General features: G+C 45.5%; 1 long non-coding RNA gene across 1 annotated transcript in view; it reads right to left on the bottom strand.

Annotated features, from left to right (window-relative positions):
- LOC130355641 (uncharacterized) overlaps positions 1 to 20,730 on the bottom strand; it is a 127,598-nt gene that overhangs the window by 88,911 nt on the left and 17,957 nt on the right. The window contains exons 4-5 of the long non-coding RNA XR_008888604.1: positions 15,280 to 15,357; positions 4,241 to 4,460 (exon numbers count right to left, since the gene is read on the bottom strand). This is a non-coding gene — a long non-coding RNA (uncharacterized LOC130355641). The remainder of the gene's footprint in view (positions 1 to 4,240; positions 4,461 to 15,279; positions 15,358 to 20,730) is intronic.

Genomic DNA, 20,730 nt, shown 5'->3' with positions numbered 1-20,730 from the left:
CTTCTTCCATTTTTCACAGACTTTTTCATAGACTTGCATTGAGGGGGCATGGCTGTGACATCATAAGGGGTGTGGCCGACCCCCTGAGTATGAAAACAGCTTTTGGAACATTTAGTTCCCGAACGATGGCCAGTGGAGTACCCCTTTAGCACACCAGGACATAAATGTATGCCCTGGAGCATTAAGTAACTTTGAAGCGAGCGCAGGAGCTGTGCTCACTTCATAGTGATGAGTGTCAGCTAGTAGTGGAACACTCACTGCTAATGACAATCCTGCTGATGGACAATTTAAGCAAAGTAATTTTGATTAAAAAAAAAAGTTGTAGGCTATGTTCACATCCCAGAATGTCCACACGGAGCAGACTGCTAGGACCCCATGGGAATGCGCTGTTTCATGGCAATGCATTCTGTGCTGAGTCCACAGAAAGAATGGACATGTTCATTCTTTCTGCAGAAACCGGAATTTCCACACCAGAAACATCTGGCACGGAAATTCCACCATGTGCACAGTGCAGCAGTATCCCATTTAAATCAATGGGACTTTTCTGCTGCGGAATCTCTGTGCGGAACTCCGCATGTAAATGCTAATATATGAACATAGCCTAACTTTTTTTTTAAGTAGTACAATAATAGACAAAAAAGCCCTCAAATGGGTCTGAGGATGGAAAAATAAAAGAGGTACATCTGTTAAAAGGTGAGGAGAAATGAAAATGCAAAAATGAAAAATAGCTGTGTCCTCAAGCCCATAATGGGCTGTGTACTTAACCCCATAAAGATTTTTACATTTTTGTTTTTTCCTCCTCGCCTTCAAAAAATCATAATTCTTTTATATTTTCATCCACAGACTAATATGAGGGCTTGTTTTTTGTGTGACAAGTTGTCCGTTGTAATGTCATCACTCACTTTACCATAAAATGTATGGCGCAACCAAAAAAATACTATTTGTGTGGGGAAATTAAAAAGAAAAAGACAATTATGCAAATTTTGGAAGGTTTCGTTTTCACGCCGTACAATTTACGGTAAAAATTACATGTGATCGTTATTCTTTGGGTCAATACGATTAAGATGATAACTGTGCTAATATACTTTTCTATTACTGTTGCGCTTAAAAAAAATCACAAACTTTTTTGGGAAAACAAATGCTATAGAAAAGCAGCTATTTTGGACTTTTCTTTTACGTTCACGCCGTTCACCATACAATATCATTAACTTTTTATTTTAATAGTTGGGATATTTACGCATGTGGTGATACCAAATATGTATATAAAATGTTTTTTTACACTTTTTGGGGGGAAATAGGGAAAATGAGACAATTTACGTTTTTATTGGGGGAGGGGGTTTTTCACATTTTTTACTTACATTTTTAACTTTTTTACTTTTATTTTAACACTTTAATAGTCCCCATAGGGGACTATTTATAGCAATCATTCGATTGCTAATACTGTTCAGTGCTATGCATAGGACATAGCACTGAGCAGTATTTTCGGTCATCTTCTGCTCTGGTCTGCTCGACCGCAGACCAGAGCAGAAGACCCCGGGAGACGGCTGGAGCAAGGTGAGGGGACCTCCGGCCGCCATGCTGGATGATCGGATCGCCGCAGCAGCGCGATCATCCATTCAAAGTACCTTGATGCTGCAGATGCCGTGATTTGTATTGATCACGGCATCTGAGGGGTTAATGGCGGACATCCGCGCGATCGCGGATGTCCGCCATTACTGCCGGGACCTGCCGCGCATGACGCGAGCATCGCTCCAATGCTCGCGGTTATGCATAGGACGTAAATGTACGTCCTGGTGCGTTAAGTACTAGCTCACCAGGATGTACATTTACGTCCTGCGTCGTTAAGGGGTTAATGGGTTAATTTCACTTCAATTACTTTGAAAATTCCATTGACGATTCTGGATTTTCTTCTAAGCCAGTTATCCCCAACCTGTGGCTTCTCAATTGTTGAAAAACCACAACTCCCTGCGTGCCCTGACAACTACAACTCCCTGCCTGCCTTGACAACCACAACTCCCTGCATGCCCTAAACACCACAACTCCCTGCATGCCTTGACAACCAAAGCTCCCTGCATGCCCTGACAACCACAACACACCACAACATCCTAGCTCACCAGGATGTACATTTACGTCCTGCGTCGTTAAGGGGTTAATGGGTCAATTTCACTTCAATTACTTTGAAAATTCCATTGACGATTCTGGATTTTCTTCTAAGCCAGTTATCCCTAACCTGTGGCTTCTCAATTGTTGAAAAATCTCAACTCCCTGCGTGCCCTGACAACCACAACTCCCTGCCTGCCTTGACAACCACAACTCCCTGCACGCCCTAAACATCACAACTCCCTGCATGCCTTGACAACCAAAGCTCCCTGCATGCCCTGACAACCAAAACACTCTGCATGTCTTGACAAACGCAGTAAATAGTTAATTTGTGAACAATTTCAACAAGGCTCCATTTTAGACAGAGCACTGATTTAAATGTAGCTATTTTATAGGCACCAATACATTCAAGAGATACCTCTTTGCTTTGAATATCAATCTGTTATATTTTATTTTAATACTACTCAGTATTTTATGACAAATCATAAAGCATACTTTATCTTGGGAGATGTTAATTCCACCTAAGACACTAAACTGGACTTATCTGCCATATGTTCTACAATAAAAATAGAGATGCCATGCTATTAAAAAAAGAGTTATACACAATAAACACAAGAAATAGTATTACAATATACCAGTGATCCAAATTTAAGAAGGGAAGGTTCTTGTGTGGATTGCAATTAATCTGGGGGAAATGTTATTCTATTAACAGCTCCCTTAGTTTTAGCTTCAAGGTAATAGAAGGGCAGCTGAAGGATCCAAAGAGGAATGTGAGACCAAATCTAGTAAGTAGAGGTATGGAATAGAAGGGCTGACTGGCCATCTAACTTCTTTGTTGGACAACAGAAAAATATAGAAAAAGAGAAAATAGGTAAAGAGAAAAGGGCAGTAAATTATTAGCATTGATTAAAATGGAGTATAGTACGTTCATTGAGACCAAATGGAACCATAGTCTTCAATTTATTAATCCAATATCAAAACTGAAATGTCCGATTCTCTTTGGCCTTAACAAATTTATAGAACATTTACTATAAAATATACTGTTTGTCCTTTTCTGTGGCTATTTTACTTTAGATATTCAAGATATTCTGTCTTTTCTTTTGTAATCTATATTTATGTTATGGGAGTCCATAAATATTCTTACCTCTTATGCATTATTATGCATATATATATATATATATATATATATATATATATATATATATATATATATAGTTTCTCTGTTAAACTTTGTTTTGGCAGTGATGCTTATTTTGGTTATGTGCCATGTTTTTAATGCATTTTCCACAAGGATTTGGTTAAAGTCCTTGGTTAAATTAAATGTGCCTCCTCCATTTCTTATGTAGTCATTTGCTTGTTTATGTTCATGTGTTTATACACAGTATATATACAAATAAACATACAACTTACCTTTTCTGAGTGCCATACTGTGCATGCAGGTATAGCCTGGTTAGTAGTCCCTTAATGGGAAACTGCCTTGTATCCAGACTGTATACTTCACTGCCCAATGGTAGGGAATATACTTTCTGTGAAGCTTAGGGGCATATTTTTTGAAAATTATGAAATATGTAATGATTACTGTTACGTGTAAACGTGCCTTAAAGTGTCACTTCCTTTGTGATGTCTGATCTAATGTAAAATGCATTCATATGATTGATGCCTGAGGATTATTGTGCATAGTTCCTATTAGCCAAAATAAGATCTACTTACAAGGCTCCGTGGGTGTCATTCAGTTGCTTTAACAACTGTACCCCCAAGTGTTCTACCTGCATCTCTTGACGTGTGATGTTACATTGAAGATAAAATTACACTTTAACACCCTTCATTCTAAAGGCCTACTTTTTATTAAGACATACTACCCTTCTACATATTGCTAGATTATAAACTTAGAATACTCAATAAAATCAGTCATTACAAACAATAGGTCTGTGCAGCTCACACTAAATCTGAGTAAAGAATATACCAATGTGCCTGTGTGGCATGTTACCCTATGTGCCAAAAATGCTTTATTTCAAATCAAACCAAATGTAACAGTTCTACTAGGTATATATTCTAAACCTGAATGATAGCAAAGATTCATATATGTAACAGGGTTTATCTGGTTTCCACCTTTATCGCTGTGGTCCCTTACCCTAGTTACCTCTTTGAAATCTTCACACAGATCCTGTGCTTTCTCTACTTGGGAGTTGAAGTACAAACTGTAATTGCAGCAGTGCCTCCACCCAAGAAGACATCAATGTCCAAATGCAGTGGTGTCCGCTCACCTCCGGAGCCAAATCTCCGACACACCTGTGCTGTCACGGACCCGCCGGTCCCGCACCGGCTTCAACAGAAGACATCAATGGTATGGATGAGGGGTCCTGTTGGAAATGTCTCTGAGATTTTAAATTAAACTGACACAGAGCTAACTAGAGAAACAACCATGCATAACATAATAATAATAATGTATGGAATAGCATAAAATCAGACAAATGTAATGTACATATATATATATATATATATATATATATATATATATATATATATAGCAACAGAAGAATTCAGCAGCACACTGCCAGCACAAAGATATAGATGAAACATGAATATGCAGTTAAAACATGGAGAGCTATACAGCTATGGTGTAATAGATGCAAATGTGAAACTATGAAATAGTGAGGCACTTAGCTCGCAAATTTGTCTCTGCCGGCGGTCAAATAGCTTGGACCGTCCCACCGCGATAAGGTGGCCTCATTTGGATGGACCCTACACTGTGAATATGCCTCTGTGTGAACAGTTCAGTAAGCATGGCAGGGTCTGGAACATCCAAGACACCTTATATACACACCTGATAGAGGTGGGTGGGGTGCACGGCCAACATGGAGGTAGCCACTTCCCCGTATGTGCAATACAGACAAAGAATAAGTCAGCCAGCACTTTAGTTGATACCAAACTATTATAGGGTCCGTCCCAATGAGGCCACCTTATCACGGTGGGACGGTCCAAGCTATTTGACCGCCGGCGGAGACAAATTTGCGAGCTAAGTGCCTCACTATTTCATAGTTTCACATTTGCATCTATTACACCATAGCTGTATAGCTCTCCATGTTTTAACCCCTTCATGACCCAGCCCATTTTCACCTTCATGACCTGGGCATTTTTTGAAAATCTGACCACTGTCACTTTAAACATTAATAACTTTGGAATGCTTTTACTTATCATTCTGATTCCGAGAATGTTTTTTCGTGACATATTCTACTTTATGTTATTGGTAAAATTTCACTGATATTTGCATCATTTCTTGGTAAAAAATCTAAAAATTTAATGAAAATTTTGAAAATTTAGCATTTTTCTAACTTTGAAAGTCTCTGCTTGAAAGGAAAATGGATATTCCAAATAAATTACATATTGATTCACATATACAATATGTCTACTTTGTGTTTGCATAAAAAAATTGACAAGTTTTTACTTTTGGAAGACATCAGAGGGCTTCAAAGTTCCGCAGCAATTTTCCAATTTTTCTCAAGATTTTCAAAATCGTAATTTTTCAGGGCCCAGTTCAGGTTGGAAGTGGATTTTAAGGGTCTTCATATTAGAAATACCCCATAAATGACCCCATTATAAAAACTGCACCCCCCAAAGTATTCAAAATGACATTCAGTAAGTGTTTTAACCCTTTAGGTGTTTCACAGGAATAGCAGCAAAGTGAAGGAGAAAATTCTAAATCTTCATTTTTTACACTCGCATTTTCTTGTAGACCCAATTTTTTAATTTTTACAAGTGGTAAAAGGAGAGAAATCACCCTAAAATTTGTAACCCAATCTCTCTCGAGTAAGGAAATACCTCATATGCGTATGTAAAGTGTTCGGCGGGCGCAGTAGAGGGCTCAGAAGGGAAGGAGCGACAATGGGATTTTGGAGAGTGAGTTTTTGTGAAAGGGTTTTTGGGGGGCATGTCCCATTTAGGAAGCCCCTATGGTGCCAGAACAGTGGACCCCCCCCACATGTGACCCCATTTTGGAAACTATACCCCTCATGGAATTTAATAAGGGGTGCAGTGAGCATTTACACCCCACTGGCGTTTGACAGATATTTGAAACAGTGGACTGTGCAAATTAAAAAATTTTATTTTTCATTTTCACAGACCACTGTTCCAAAAATCTGTCATACACCAGTGGGGTGTAAATGCTCACTGCACCCCTTATTACATTCCGTGAGGGGTGTAGCTTCCAAAATGGGGTCACATATGGATATTTATTGTTTTGCGTTTGTCAGAACTGCTGTAACAATCAGCCACCCCTGTGCAAATCGCCTCAAATGTACATGGCGCACTCTCCCTTCTGGGCCTTGTTGTGCGCCCCCAGAGCACTTTGCGCCCACATATGTGGTATCTCCGTAGTCGGGAGAAATTGCGTTACAAATTTTGGGGGTCTTTTTTCCCTTTTACCTCTTGTGAAAATGAAAAGTATAGGGCAACACCAGCATGTCAGTGTAAAAAATTTATTTTTTTACACTAACATGCTGGTGTAGACCCCAACTTCACCTTTTCATAAGGGGTTAAAGAAGAAAAAGCCCCCCAAAATTTGTAAGGCAATTTCTCCCGAGTACGGCGATACCCCATATGTGTCCCAAAACTGTTGCCCTGAAATCCGACAGGGCTCCAAAGTGAGAGAGCGCCATGCGCATTTGAGGCCTGAATTAGGGATTTGCATAGGGGTGGACATAGGGGTATTCTATGCCAATGATTCCCAAACAGGGTGCCTCCAGCTGTTGCAAAACTCCCAGCATGCCTGGACAGTCAATGGCTGTCCGGCAATACTGGGAGTTATTATTTTGCAACAGCTGGAGGCTCCGTTTTGGAAACAGTAGCGTACCAGACGTTTTTCATTTTTGGGGGGGGAGGGGGGCTGTGTAGGGGTATGTGTATATGTAGTGTTTTTTACTTTTTATTTTAGGTTAGTGTTAGTGTAGTGTAGTGTTTTTAGGGTACAGTCACATGGGCAGAGGTTCACAGCAAGTTTGCCGCTGGGAGTTTGAGCTGCAGTGCAAAATTTGCGCCATCTCAAACTTGCAGCACTCACTGTAAACCTCCGCCCATGTGAGTGTACCCTGTACATTCACATTGGGGGGAGGGGGCAAACATCCAGCTGTTGCAAACTCCGAGCATGCCCTTTGGCTGTCCGTGCATGCTGGGAGTTGTAGTTTTGCAACAGCTGGAGGAACACTGGTTTGGAGACCACTGTATAATGGTCTCCAATCTGTGCTCTTCCAGATGTTAGAGAACTACAACTCCCAGCATGCCTGGACAGACTGATCATGCTGGGAGTTGTAGTTTTGCAACATCTGGAAGAGCACAGTTTGGAGACCATTATACAGTGGTCTCCAAACTGTGGGCCTCCAGATGTTGCAAAACTACAACTCCCAGCATGCCCAGAAAGCCAAAGGCTGCCTGGGCATGCTGGGAGTTGCAGTTTTGAAACTCCCAGAGGCAGCAGTGAGATCGCTTTACGGCGATCTCACTGCTGCCAATGAAGATGCCGCACTGCTGCCGGAAACTCACCTCCGGGACGCAGCGCAGCCGGGACCGCATGGAGGACGCCGGGACCGCTCGGGACACCGCTCCGACGGGTAAGTGACGCCGGGGGACGGATCAGGGACACTTAGCAGAGCGGTGTGTGTCCCGATCCCCGTCATCGGGACTCACACACCGCGCTGCTAAGTATTTTCATAGCGAAACGCTGCTATCAGCTAGTCAGATTTGACCAGCTGATAGCAGCGATCGCTGGGGGGGGTGGGGGACGAACCATAGCCACCATCTTTCCGGGCGCTGCGGGGTGCCGCGAGCAGCGGCAGTAATGTTCATGACGTACCTGTATGTCATGGGTCGGGAACACCTTGCCACCCATGACGTACAGGTATGTCATAGGTCGGGAAGGGGTTAACTGCATATTCATGTTTCATCTATATCTTTGTGCTGGCAGTGTGCTGCTGCATTCTTCTGTTGCTGTATATCTAGCCTAGTAGCGTGCACCTGTAGGCCAGGTCCATATAATAGTTTGGTATCAACTAAAGTGCTGACTGACTTATTCTTTGTCTATATATATATATATATATATATATATATATATATATATATATCTATATATATATATATATATATATACATCTCAACCACCAACAAGAACACCTGCGGCCCACACTAATCGTCACCCTAGTGGTCGTTGGATATCTTCAGTTGGTGCACATTTAATAGATGGGGCCCATATTAAAGTCCAGCTCCACAGTATTACCATCACTTGGGTCAGGGAGAAGTGCAACCGTGCTATTGCCCAGAAGCCCTTTCCCTGCCTACTTGCTGTTACGCCTAGCGCTCCGGGTCCCCGCTCCTCCCCGGAGCGCGTACGGCGTCTCTCTCTCCGCAGCGCCCCGGTCGGTCCCGCTGACCGGGAGCGCTGCCCTGTCCTGGCCGTTGGGGATGCGATTCGCACAGCGGGACGCGCCCGCTCGCGAATCGCATCCCAGGTCACTTACCCGTTCCCGTCTCCTGCTGTCATGTGCTGGCGCGCGCGGCTCCGCTCTCTAGGGCGCGCGCGCGCCAGCTCCCTGAGATTTAAAGGGCCAGTGCACCAATGATTGGTGCCTGGCCCAATTAGCTTAATTGGCCCCCACCTGTTCCCTGGCTATATCTAGTCTCCTCCCCTGCACTCCCTTGCCGGATCTTGTTGCCTTAGTGCCAGTGAAAGCGTTCCTTGTGTGTTCCTTGCCTGTGTTTCCAGACCTTCTGCCGTTGCCCCTGACTACGATCCTTGCTGCCTGCCCCGACCTTCTGCTACGTCCGACCTTGCTTTTGCCTACTCCCTTGTACCGCGCCTATCTTCAGCAGCCAGAGAGGTGAGCCGTTGCTAGTGGATACGACCTGGTCACTACCGCCGCAGCAAGACCATCCCGCTTTGCGGCGGGCTCTGGTGAAAACCAGTAGTGGCTTAGAACTGGTCCACTATCACGGTCCACGCCAATCCCTCTCTGGCACAGAGGATCCACTACCTGCCAGCCGGCATCGTGACAGTAGATCCGGCCATGGATCCCGCTGAAGTTCCTCTGCCAGTTGTCGCCGACCTCCCTACACTGTTCGCCCAGCAAGCCCGACAGGTCGCCCATCTAACCCACCAGCTGTCGGAAGTGTCCACCATTGTGCACCAACATGCGCAACTTCTTCAGCAATCATCTCCTCCGCCAGCTCCTGCATCTCCTCCGCAGCGAGTGGTCACTCCTAGCCTCCGCCTGTCCTTGCCGGACAAATTTAATGGGGACTCTAAGTTTTGCCGTGGCTTTCTTTCGCAATGTTCATTGCACTTGGAGATGATGTCGGACCAGTTTCCCACTGAAAGGTCTAAGGTGGCTTTCGTAGTCAGCCTTCTGTCTGGAAAAGCCCTGTCTTGGGCCACACCGCTCTGGGACCGCAATGACCCCGTCACTGCCTCCGTACACTCCTTCTTCTCGGAAATTCGAAGTGTCTTTGAGGAACCTGCCCGAGCCTCTTCTGCTGAGACTGCCCTGCTGAACCTCGTCCAGGGTAATTCTTCCGTTGGCGAGTACGCCATACAATTCTGTACCCTTGCTTCTGAACTTTCCTGGAATAATGAGGCTCTCTGCGCGACCTTTAAAAAAGGCCTATCCAGCAACATTAAAGATGTTCTGGCCGCACGAGAGACTCCTGCTAACCTGCATGAACTCATTCATCTAGCCACTCGCATTGACATGCGTTTTTCTGAGAGGCATCAAGAGCTCCGCCAGGAAAAAGACTTAGATCTCTGGACACCTCTCCCACAGTCTCCACTGCAATCTGCGCCTAGGCCTCCCGCCGAGGAGGCCATGCAAGTGGATCGGTCTCGCCTGACCCTGGAAGAGAGGAATCGCCGTAAGGAAGAGAATCTTTGTCTGTACTGTGCCAGTACTGAACATTTTTTGGTGGAGTGCCCAATCCGTCCTCCACGTCTGGGAAACGCACGCTCGCACCCAGCTCTCGTGGGTGTGGCGTCTCTTGATGCTAAGTCGACTTCTCCACGTCTCACGGTGCCTGTCCGGATTTCTACGTCAGCCAGCTCTCCCCTCTCAGCCGTGGCCTGCCTGGACTCTGGAGCTTCTGGGAATTTTATTCGGGAGTCCTTAGTGAATAAATTCCGCATTCCGGTGACCCGTCTTGTCAAGCCACTCCACATTTCCGCGGTCAACGGAGCCAGATTGGACTGCACCGTGCGTTATCGCACGGAGCCCCTCCTAATGTGCATCGGACCTCATCACGAGGAAATTGTATTTTTTGTCCTTCCTAATTGCACTTCTGAAGTTCTCCTTGGACTACCCTGGCTTCAACACCATTCCCCAACCCTGGATTGGTCCACTGGGGAGATCAAGAGTTGGGGCCCCTCTTGTTTCAAGGACTGCCTTCAACCGGTCCCCAGTACTCCCTGCCGTGACCCTGTGCTTCCTCCTGTATCCGGTCCCCCTAAGGTCATTAAGGACTCTGCCTGCCACAAGAAATACCTCTCCCCCCCTCCCAGTCCCATCAGGCAAACCTCTGTGTCCTCTCTTGGCCCTCGTCCTGGTGTCACACTGCCCCGTGCCAAGTCTCGCCCTCTGCCCTCCCTCCCCATCCCTACTCCTGCTGTTCCGCCTGCTGTTGAGGAATCCCTCCATCCTTTCCCGGTGTCCTCATCCCTGGGGAGGCAGTTACCAGACAAAGGGAAGGGGAGACCTAAGGGGGGGGGTACTGTTACGCCTAGCGCTCCGGGTCCCCGCTCCTCCCCGGAGCGCGTACGGCGTCTCTCTCTCCGCAGCGCCCCGGTCGGTCCCGCTGACCGGGAGCGCTGCCCTGTCCTGGCCGTTGGGGATGCGATTCGCACAGCGGGACGCGCCCGCTCGCGAATCGCATCCCAGGTCACTTACCCGTTCCCGTCTCCTGCTGTCATGTGCTGGCGCGCGCGGCTCCGCTCTCTAGGGCGCGCGCGCGCCAGCTCCCTGAGATTTAAAGGGCCAGTGCACCAATGATTGGTGCCTGGCCCAATTAGCTTAATTGGCCCCCACCTGTTCCCTGGCTATATCTAGTCTCCTCCCCTGCACTCCCTTGCCGGATCTTGTTGCCTTAGTGCCAGTGAAAGCGTTCCTTGTGTGTTCCTTGCCTGTGTTTCCAGACCTTCTGCCGTTGCCCCTGACTACGATCCTTGCTGCCTGCCCCGACCTTCTGCTACGTCCGACCTTGCTTTTGCCTACTCCCTTGTACCGCGCCTATCTTCAGCAGCCAGAGAGGTGAGCCGTTGCTAGTGGATACGACCTGGTCACTACCGCCGCAGCAAGACCATCCCGCTTTGCGGCGGGCTCTGGTGAAAACCAGTAGTGGCTTAGAACCGGTCCACTAGCACGGTCCACGCCAATCCCTCTCTGGCACAGAGGATCCACTACCTGCCAGCCGGCATCGTGACACTTGCATTTCCACCTTAGGCAGAAGATTCACATGTAGTCGACAGTCCCTGTGCTGAAGAAAGTGCAGGGGCATTACGTGGTCCAAAGCAATAAACAAGACATTACGGAGGTCAGGAAACAGGTCAGGACACAAAGGGTTAACAGGTACAGAACAAAGAACAAAAACACAAGGGTAAAAAAGTTAAATATAAATAGAGTTGTTTAACAGGTAGTTTGAAAAACAGATAGAAGCATAGGAACACACGGCAGAGAGTAAATGGAGGATCTTTGCTTGTGACACAAAGGATACAACATGGTTTAACCTTTTCCTACCACTTTTCCTTCTTGCTAGGAACGTATACTATTGGGAATATTTATTGCACAAACAGTAATATGGATTTTAAAGGGGTACTCCGGCGATAAGACATCTTATCCCCTAAGGATAGGGGATAAGATGCCTGATCACGGGGGTCCCGCCGCAGGGGACCCCCGTGATCTTCCACGCCGCACCCCGTTAGAATCAGCCCCCGGAGCATGCTCGCTCCTGGTCTAATTACTGGCAATCACGGGGATGGAGCATAGTGATGTCACGGCTCCGCCCCCTGGTGACATCATGCTCCGTCCCCTAAATGCAAGCCTATGGAGGGGGCGTGGCAGCTGTCATGCCCCCTCCATAGGCTTGAATTGAGGGGGCGGAGCGTGACGTGACACGAGGCGGAGCCGTGACGTCAATATGCTCTGTCCCCATGATCGCCAGTAATCAGACCAGGAGCGAGCACGCTCCGGGGGCTGATTCTAACGGGGTGCGGCGTGGAGATCACGGGGGTCACCAGCGGTGGGACCCCCGCGATCAGGCATCTTATCCCCTATCCTTTGGATAGGGGATAAGATGTCTTAGTGCCGGAGTACCCCTTTAACCCTTTAAGAACACAGCCTATGTGGGTTTTTAGAATACAGCTAAGTTAAATTTTTGCGTTTTCATTTTTTTCTCCTCGAATTTTAGGAGGCACATATTTTTCCATTCACAGACCCATATGAGGGCTTGTTTTGTGCACAACTAATTGTACTTTGTAATGACAACTTTTTTTTTACCATATAGTGTAGGGGGCAATAAATAAATAACTTATTGCGGACAATTGAAAAGAAAAGCAATTTTGCTACTTTTCATTTTTATGCAGTACACTTTCAGGTGGTGTCACACGTGCTATATTTTGCTGCATATTTGCTACTGCGTATTTTCCTACTTATTGAAGTCAATTGGTAGCAAAATTTGCATCAAATTTTTCTTCCCATTGACTTTAATGGTTAGGAGTATACGCAGCAACATATACGCAGAAAAACACATTCATGTGTGACCCTACCCTTACCATAAAACTGACATGTTCTCTTTATTCTGTGGGTCAATACAATTTAAACTATACCCATCTTACATCTTCGTCTGTTACTGTACTACTTTTATTTTTCTTTAGAAAGTTAAACTTTCCAATTCTGACCCTATAACTTTCTTATTTTTCTGTACACAGGACTTTATGGGGCTCATTCTTTGTGCTATGATCTGTAGTTTTTATCAGTTCTACAACTGTATATACCGTGGGGCAAATTGTGCAAGTTCTCCCACTAAGGGTGGATTCACATGCTATTACTAGCAGCGGGTTTCGCTGCGGGGAAACCTGCTGCGAGTTACACTACCATTGATTTGAATGGGTCCACAGACAGTCCGCAATAGTGTCAGATTTGCAGACTGTCCGTGGACCCATTTAAATCAATGGTAGCGTAACTCGCAGCAGGTTTTCGCAGCGGGTTTTAAAAAGATGAGAGTGGCCTGTAATTTTCATCATAGGTATACCTCAACTATAAGAGACATAATGAGAAAAAAAAATCCATAAAATCACATTTTCTGATTTTTAACCCCTTGCCACAAAACACAGTTTCTAAAAGGTGCTGCAGCACGGGAGGGTTATGAAACGAGCTAAGGAGCTGGGCTCGCATAATACCCGCACGGTCCTGGCTGCTATCAGCAGCCAGGACCCGTGGCTAATGCTGGACATCGCTGTTCAGGCAGATGTCTGGTTTTAACTCTTTACATCGCCGTGTCTAAAGTGAAAGCAATGGCATTGATCAGTGTATTGAATGCCTATGGGGGCGATAATACTGCAAAAAAAAAAGAAAAAAGTTAATAAAGATGATTTAACCTTCCCTAATGAAAGTTTGAATCACCCCCTTTTTCCATTAAAAAAAAAGTGTAAATAAAAATAAATATGGTATCGCCACGTGCATAAGTGTCCAAACTTCAAAGTCCAAATTTACATTTCGCTGTTGATTTTTGAGTAAAATGACTGATGTCCTTAAAAAGTAGAATTGGTGGCACAAAAAATAAGCCATCATATGGATTTTTTGGTGCAAAATTGAAAGGGTTGTGATTTTTAACCCCTTCAGGACCCATGATGTACATATACGTCATGAGTCCGCTCCCGTTCTATAACGCAGGGCCACGGCGTGGTCATAGCGGGTCAGGCCCGGATTCTAACAACCGGGACCCGTGGCTAATAGTGCACAGCACCGGTCGCGGTGCCGTATGCTATTAACCCTTTAGACGCGACGTTCAAAGTTGATCGCCGTGTCTAAAGTGAAACTAAAACGTTGCCGGTTAGCTCAGGGAGCTGTTCGGGATCACTGCGACGAAATCGCGGCATCCCGAACAGCTTACAAGACAGGAGGGTCCCTACCTGCCTCCTTGCTGTCTGATCGCCGAATGACTGCTCAGTGCCTGAGATTTCCTATGAGAAACCATTGAATGATGTAAAAGATCAGTGTGTGCAGTGTTATTGGTCCCTATGGGAGCTATAACACTGCAAAAAAAAAAGTGAAAAAAAAGTGAATAAAGATCATTTAACCCCTTCCCTAATAAAAGTTTTCCCATTTAAAAAAAAACTGTACAAATAAAAATAAACATTTGTGGTATTGCCGCATGTGTAAATTTCCAAATGATAAAAATATATAATTAATTAATCCGCACGGTTAATGGCGTGCGTGCAAAAAAAACTCCATAGTCCAAAATAGTGTATTTTTGGTCACTTTTTATATCATGAAAAAATGAATAAAAAGCGATCAAAATGTCTGATCAATACAAAAATAATACCGGTAAAAACTTCAGATCATGGTGCAAAAAATGAGCTCTCGTACCGCCCCATATGCGGAAAAATTAAAAAGTTATAGGGGTCAGAATATGACATTTTTAAACGTATACATTTTCCTGCATGTAGTTATGATTTTTTCCAGAAGTACGACAAAATCAAACCTATATAAGTAGGGTATAATTTTAATCTTATGGACCTACAGAATAAAGAAAAGGTGTCATTTTTACCAAAAAATGTACTGTGTAGAAACGGAAGCCCCCAAAATTACAAAATGGCTTTTTTTTTTTTTTCAATTTTGTCTCTCAATTTTTATTTTTTTCCATTTCACTGTAGATTTTTGGGTAAAATTACTGATGTCATTACAAAGCAGCATTGGTGGTGCAAAAAATAAGCCATCATATGAATTTTTAAGGTTCAAAATTGAAAGAGTTATAATTCTTTAAAGATAAGGAGGAAAAAACTAAAATGCAAAAACGGGAAAACCCCGGGTCCTTAAAGGGGTACTCCGATCGTTAATTTTTTTGACTATATGGCATCTTCTTTTTAAGATTTGTTTTTTTTGCAATATACAAGTGTTATATGTTTTGGCAGCATGTGTGTGTTTTGCTTACCTATTTGTTGGGCAGGAAGTCCTGTAGTTCAGAGGGTTTTCTTTTACTGTTGTCCAGAGCAGCCATGTTCTGAGTTTGCTGTGGACAAGATGTCATAGCTTTTTTTTCTCTGTCTGCATGAGAGAAATAAAACACGCCCCCTCATCTCCCTCCTCCCGAGGTCTTCATGAGAAGCCTGAGTACACAGCTCCTCACCTCCCCTCCCCATGCTCTGTCTTCTGAAGATGCAGGTCTGCACAGGAGAAGGAACACAGATAAGATAAGAGTGTTATCTGAAGAGAAGGATGACAAGGTGCACGGGCTGGAGATGTATGGACTGCAGGGGAATAAATCTCATACTGGGAATGATCTCTATATGTGAAGGGGGAGGGGGGGGGACTCCTGAATGACACATGCCGGGAGTTGTAGTTCTTACGAAGCCACTACTTCGTTGCCCGTGTCTACAATTTTGTTTCTGGTGTCCTTTGACATCTCTTTGGTCTTGGCCACAGTGGAGATTTGAGTGTGACTGTTTGAGGTTGTGAACAGGTGTCTTTTATACTGATAACAAATTCAAACAGGCTCCATTAAAGGGGTACTCCGCCCCTAGACATCTTATCCCCTATCCAAAGGATAGGGGATAAGATGTCAGATGACTGGGGTCCCGCTGCTTGGGACCCCGGGGATCGCTGCTGCAGCACCCTGCTATCATTACTGCGCAGAGCGAGATCGCTCTGCACGTAATGATGGGCAATACAGGGGCTGGAGCATCGTTACGTGACGGCTCCGCCCCTCGTGATGTCACGGCCCGCCCCGTCAATACAAGTCTATGGGAGGGGGCGTGGCGGTCGTCATTCCCCCTGCCATAGACTTGCATTAAGGGGACGGGCCGTGATGTCATGAGGGGCGTAGCCATGACGTCACGCTGCTCCGACCCCTGTATCGCCCGTCGCTCTGTGCAGTAATGATGACGGGGTGCCGCAGCGGCGATCCCCGGGGTCCCCAGCAGCAGGACCGCGGCGATCTTTGGATAGGGGATAAGATGTCTAGGGGCGGAGTACCCCTTTAATAAAGGTAACGAGTGGAGGACAGAGGAGACTCTTAAAGAAGAAGTTACAGGTCTGTGAGAGCCAGAAATCTTGCTTGATTGTAGGTGACCAAATACTTATTTTCCACCAAAATTTGTACATAAATTATTTCATAATCAGGCAATGTAATTTTATGGATTTTTTTTCTCATTATGTCTCTCATAGTTGAGGTATACCTATGATGAAATTTACAGGCCTCTCTCATATTTTTAGTGGGAAAACTTGCACAATTGGTGGCTTACTAAATACTTTTTTCCCCACTGTATGTGACTTTGTGATCACTTTTTATTCCATTTTACCTGGAATATGATGTGACCAAAATCAGTATTTTTTCATGTTTATATTGTTTACCATACTGGATCATTAACATAGTATTTTAATTTCTGCATGTGGCAATACCATATATGTTCGTTTATTTATAAAATAAAAAAAAAAGGTAATGGCTTCATTTTAACTGGGGGAGAGGCTTATTTGTATTTTTTAAAACTTTTTATTACATTTTCTTATAATTTTTTAAGTTCAAACAGGGGACTATTTATAGCAATCTTTTGTTTGCTACTGCTGTTAAGTGTTATGCATTGCCATACCACTGATCAGTACAATCGACAATCTACTTGTATAGTCTGCCTCCTAACCACATTTTCCCAGTGGGCCGTAAAGGACATGTATTGTCCTTGACCGTAGTTACAGCTCCACACATCAGCACTGCTGTGCACTTTGGTACACACCGACCAGCTCAAGGACTGAAACACCGTCTGTTACACAAAATTGTGCAGGACTGGTACTGCCTTTTTCGCAAAGAAATGACGGCTTGGGACTCTCCACCTTGACTCGGCACAAGCCATCAGTTCTCTGAAAGGTGCAGAGTCCACCACTTGAAAAGGGAGGGACTGCAGCACCAGCAACTTGGAAAGGAGCACATTCAGCTTCTGTGCCGTTGGATGAGTGGGCACATACTGTTTTTTCTTGGACATGGCTTTGCCGATGGATTGCTGGCGGAATGAGTGACTCAAAGTAGGAGGAGCAGCAGCATCTGGAGCGACAGAAGGTGGGTATGACACACAGCTCCCTTTGGCTGAGGTGGTGGAGCCTTGGCTGGCTGAAAGAAGGAGTGGCGTGCCACTGGGAAATGCAGCAGGCTGAACCACTTCATCGGAGCCAAGATTCTCCCAGGCCGCTTTATGGTGATGCTGCATGTGTTCATGCTGGGCCGTGGTGCCAACATTGGGACCCTGGCCACGCTTCACCTTCTGGCGACACATTTTGCATAAAAAACTGTCACACCACCGAGTAGCTGATTTTCCTCCCAACTGCTACTGCCGCCAATTCCTGTAACCCCTGTTCCACTACCTCCTGGGAAGGTAGACTGCCGTGAAGCTGGCGCTCTACCCTGGGCACGTTTGGCTCCAGACTTCCCACTTCTGCCACCACGCTGACTCCCAACCTACTACCACCTTAGTACAAAAAGAGAAAATGATGTGTAGCTTACAAAGGGCCAAGAAATATGTACCTTGATCCAAAAATGCCAGAATTGTGTAGGAATTGGATATAAAATGTATTATATAGACCAGTCCTCGAAGGTGCATAGTAAAAAAGAATAGAAATAGAAGATGGATCCAGTAATATTAAAATAACAATTTAATATGTTATATAATGACAACAAATAAATTAGCCTCCTGTCGCCCTAGAAGGCCCCTTGCATCGGGCGACGGGGCTCAGCAAATGGATATATTTGAAATAAAATAAAAAAATAAATACTATACAATAAAATAATATAATTAAAGTTCTGGCGTGTATACCAACTGGAATGATTAGCAGCTGAATTAATGTGCAATAATACGCAATAATAAAGTCCACTTGTTTATGGAATAGTTCATTGATGGCACAGTGCAAAGTTCAGCAATTATGTGGCAAAGGCAAGTCCCATTAATGATGCATAATTGTTGATGACATAATGGCACTTGATTAGCAGCTGAATTAATGTGCAATGATAAGCAATAAGAAAGTGCACTAATTCATAGAGTAGTTTATTGGTGGCACGGTGCAAAATTCAGCAATAATGTGGCAAAGGCAAGTTCTATTGATGATGCATAATCGTTGGTGATATAATGGCACTTGAATGACACAGGGTTGGTGCACGGCACCACTCACCGACCAAATGGGATATGATGGGGTCTGCAGTCTGGGCTGGCACGGTAGTGTCTGGCACTAGGGATTGCCCGTCTGCACAATGTCAGAGAATTTCAGCATCCGGCCTGAATGAGGATGGAAGGATGATAGCCGTAGCTGACACGTGGAGTCTGTGTGTCAGTGATGCGCTGCAAGCACGCGTGTGATAGTGGTCCCAAAATAGGGGCATCCAGCTTTTGCAAGTGTAAAGTCCGCCTTGTTGGTATACAAGCTGTAGGATAGCAGGGGTAAGTGGATATAGATGTCAGATATCGCTACTGAAGAAAAGGCCTGTGGCCTTGAAATGCGTCCAGCATCTATATCCATGTACCCCTACTATCCTACAACTGAGAAGTCGGACTTTACACTTGCAACAGCTGGATGCCCCCTATTTTGGGACCACTATCACAAGCGCGCTTGCAGCGCATCACTGACACGCAGACGCCAGTCTCCACTCCCGTACCAGCACAGGACTCACCACTGTCTCCACGTGTCAGCTGATGGGCACAATTCCTAGTGCCGGACGCTACCGTGCCAGCCCAGACTGCATACCCCATCATATCCCATTTGGTCGGTGACTGGTGCCGTGCACCAACCCTGTGTCATTCAAGTGCCATTATATCACCAAAGATTATGCATCATCAATAAAACTTGCCTTTGCCACATAATTGCTGAACTTTGCACTGTGCCATCAATTAACTATTCCATAAACTAGTGCACTTTATTATTGCAAATTATTGCACAATAATTCAGCTGCTAATCATTCCAGTTGGTATACACGCCTGAACTTTTATTTTATTTTTAGTTTTTATCCAACATTTTTATTACATTATATCTTTGATGTCTAGTATATCCATTTGCTGAGCCCCTTCGCCCGATGCAAGGGCCCTTCTAGGGCGACAGGAGGCTAATTTATTTGTTGTCATTATATACCATAATAAATTGTTATTTTAACCTCTTGCAGCAGAGCGCTGGGTTTATCCAGCGGTGCGGCACGGGAGGGTTTTGAAGCAAGCTCAGGAGCTGAGCTCGCATCATACCCACACGGTCCCAGCTGCTATCAGCAGCCAGGACCCGTGGCCAATGCTGGACATCGCCGTTCCGGCAGATGTCCAGCATTAACTCTTTAGACGCGGCGATCAAAGGTGATGGCCGCGTCTAAAAGGGAAAGTATCCCGGCAGCTCAGTCGGGCTGATAGGGACATTGCGATAAAATTGCGATGTTCTGATCAGCTAGGACGCAGCAGGAGGTGCCTTACCTGCCTCCTGCGTGTCCAAACGGCGATTGATTGCTGCAAGCCTGAAATCCAGGCTTGAGCGATCAACTGCCGATAACACTGATCAATGCCAAGCTATGTCCTTGCAGTGAACTGTATAAAAGATCCCTATGGGAGCTATAACACTGCAAAAAAAAAGTGAACAAAAAAAGTTACCGTATTTATCGGCGTATAACACGCACTTTTTAGGGTAAAATTTTTAGCCTAAAGTCTACCTGCATGTTATACGCCGATAAGCCGCTGCAGTTCAATTATTTAAAGCGGGCGCTTTAAATCAATTAACTGCAGCGGCTTTGCAGGTGCAGAGACCGCCATCGCTGCCGGCTTCTCTGTCACTCGTCATTGCGCCGCGCCGTGCAGTGCATAGCAACGACGCATGGGACGCACACCGGAGGCCTGAAGCAGCGCGGACCCGACCCCGGCAACAGGTAATAGTGCAACCGGGGATGGGGGGAGGCAGCGGGGCAGCGGCGCCGGCAATGGGTGCCGCTGCCCCTTCTCTTCCCCTGGCTGTTGGCGCCGCTGCCCCATTGCCGGCTCCGCTTCTTTCTCCCTGGCTATCGGCGCCGGCAATGGGGCGCCGGCACGATAGTCAGGGGGAGAGAATGGGCAGCGGCGCCGATAGCCAGCGGGAGAGAAGCGGCGGCAGCAGGGCTCTAGACCCCAGGAAAGGCAGGGGCAGAGAAGCGGGCAGCGACGGCCTCTCTCCCGCTGCCTTTCCTGGGGGTGTAGCGGGGTATACACACACACGCACCCTCATTTTACCATGGACAAAGCCCGCGGCTCTGTTCCCCGCTCCCTGTTAGCTCAGGGAATGGGAAACAGATTTAAAGGGCTTCGGGCGCAGCGAGTACTGCACATGCGTAGGTAGGTAGCATACATTTACTTTTAGTGTAGCGTAGTTTAGGATTAGTTTGAAAGAGACTACAACTCCCAGC

Source organism: Hyla sarda, chromosome 2 (assembly GCF_029499605.1).
Source record: "Hyla sarda isolate aHylSar1 chromosome 2, aHylSar1.hap1, whole genome shotgun sequence".
NCBI lineage: Eukaryota > Metazoa > Chordata > Amphibia > Anura > Hylidae > Hyla > Hyla sarda.
This window is presented reverse-complemented; position numbering and strand designations above follow the sequence as displayed.